The sequence below is a fragment of the Tribolium castaneum genome, chromosome 2, assembly GCF_031307605.1.
Source record: "Tribolium castaneum strain GA2 chromosome 2, icTriCast1.1, whole genome shotgun sequence".
Taxonomy (NCBI): domain Eukaryota; kingdom Metazoa; phylum Arthropoda; class Insecta; order Coleoptera; family Tenebrionidae; genus Tribolium; species Tribolium castaneum.
In genome coordinates, this window is record NC_087395.1 from 14,521,879 (window position 1) to 14,524,110 (window position 2,232).

General features: G+C 37.7%; 1 long non-coding RNA gene across 1 annotated transcript; it reads left to right on the forward strand.

Annotated features, from left to right (window-relative positions):
* Window positions 1–418: 418 nt before the first annotated feature.
* Window positions 419–2,016, forward strand: LOC135265460 (uncharacterized). The gene is made up of 3 exons (XR_010333139.1): window positions 419–586; window positions 640–1,601; window positions 1,660–2,016. It is a non-coding gene; the product is annotated as an uncharacterized LOC135265460 (long non-coding RNA).
* Window positions 2,017–2,232: the final 216 nt, after the last annotated feature.

The following is a 2,232-nucleotide window of genomic DNA, read 5'->3' on the forward strand; positions in this document are numbered from 1 at the left end:
GAGATATGAAATTTGTGCGCCTTACGACAGCGCAATCATGGAATGAATTAGTGGATAATTCTCCAAGTCACAATAAATAAGACGTTGGCATTCCTGAACTAGGCCATGAAAGCGGAATACCAGCGGGGCATTTAAAGCTTATTTCTTGCAGTTGTCCCATAGAACGTGATTAATTGACGCAGTATTTTTGTCAGCAATAATTTCAGTTTTCGTTTCCACACCGGAACTTCCGAAGCAAGTTTCACGGTAACGTGAGGAAGGACGGCCTCACTGATATATGAGAGGAATAAGCTTATCATTAAACACTCTGTTTCTGCTTACCCTAGGTGATGCGTTATAAATAAAGCGCCCGCGCCCGAACCACACTCTTGAACTAGTTGTAGCTCATGTGTCATCCCACTACAATAGCTTAAAGTGGCGGGTTATGCGCCTTGTGCTAATAATTGTGTTTATAGCATGTATGCACTAAAGAGAAACAATTACCATCGCTTAGGCTTTCGATATTTCACCGCTATATTGGCAATTATAGTTCCGCAAATAGTTCCTACAATCTTCGAGCCACTTAGCAACTGTTGCAAAAGCTGAGGTATTCTAACTGCCGACAATGCGACAATACGCCAGATGATTCCACTATTTCAGCTACACCACCACATTTAATTCATTCGCAACTGTCATCAAAACTTTAAAAAAATGAGTAATAAAAACCGGAATAAAACGCAAGTGAGGCGAGGCACGTGAGGCGCGAGCTCGCAAAATCCAAGTTAAAGTCCGTGTAGGAAGCGGTGTTAATGCGGGGCGAAGGAAGGCTCTCACACGTGCTGTAGACACGTGTAGAAATCACAGCTAACCAATAAACAACAAGCGCGGGTGCGGCCAGATAAATTGAATAACACTTGCAAATAAGCACTGGCACATTATGATAGTGTGCGTGTTCGGATAGCAAGCAGCAAGACAGGAGTGTTAGATATATTGACGCAGCAGCCGCGGATAACGGCGGCTCTAATTACTGTTCGTCCTAAATCACATATGAATATTGTCTCCACTGCTCGCCTGATTATCATCCGGACCGGCTGTTGCTTGTGATATGTGAGTATGAACGTTTCTGCATATATTGTTTTATTTTCTAGTTATACGGCCGACGATAAATTCGGGGACGTGTACATCATTAACGGTAATTACAACAACGGAACAGATGCTACAAATTGCAGAAGTTCGCCCTGCAATTTATGCATACGCGATATTCAATATCCAAATCATCGAAACGAGTACAAAAATATTTAAGGGCCAGCTAGGGCAACGCACACTGTGGAATATACTGCTCTTCAGTTGCTTAATACCATATTTGTCACAAATTCAAAAAAAATTATGACAATTTGTGTGCTGGTGGGAATGTGAAATATGGTGGATGCGCCGGGATAATGTAAATTTTTTTTGTGTGCTTTTGATTTTTTCTAGGCTCTAACTGCTCTAACTGTAACCAAAACTAAATAGACAAATTACTAAACAATATTATAGCAGTTTGACTGAAAAGTTCCGTTTGATATCTGCCATAGATTTCGGTTTTTATGATTTTTTTCCGATTTTTTTTTGAGTCGTATAATGTAAGAAATGAGTCAACAGTATATTATTATACGAGTTTTATAACACGTTCTATTGTAGCACGAATGGTTTTGGAGCACGACGAAGAAGTACTCCAATAGAATGGGTGCCACAAGTAAGTCTTATTAAATGAGCGTAATATAGTATTTTTTTACTTTTTATTTTCGTTGTTTGTTTTGTTTAGTTTAATTTATGAAAATCTGTTCAAACTATTTCCTCTTAATTTTGTTAATTATTCGGGCTTTATCAATAAACGACTTGACGCTGTTGACAGATCACACACTAAATCACAGTGATGACTAACGACACCCAACCCAGCACTGCCAATACAACTCCTAAAAGTTTACTGAAAAGAGTTCAAAAGTTCTCTTTGTTAAACTTCTTTCAGCTTCACAATAAACAATTTGTGCAACCAAAGTAGAAAAAAGTATGTTATAAGTAAAAAAAAAGTTTTCTTTTATTTTTTATATTTTTTTATAACTTTACTCCATCTGTTCTGGACAACGATTCGGTAATTTTTTATACCATGAATTCTAAAATGTACTGAATTACATTTCATTTCGAGCTGAAAGGAAATGTAACCTTGTCCACAATTTTTTGTCTGAGGAAAACTAAGAAAGTATACAGAATTAT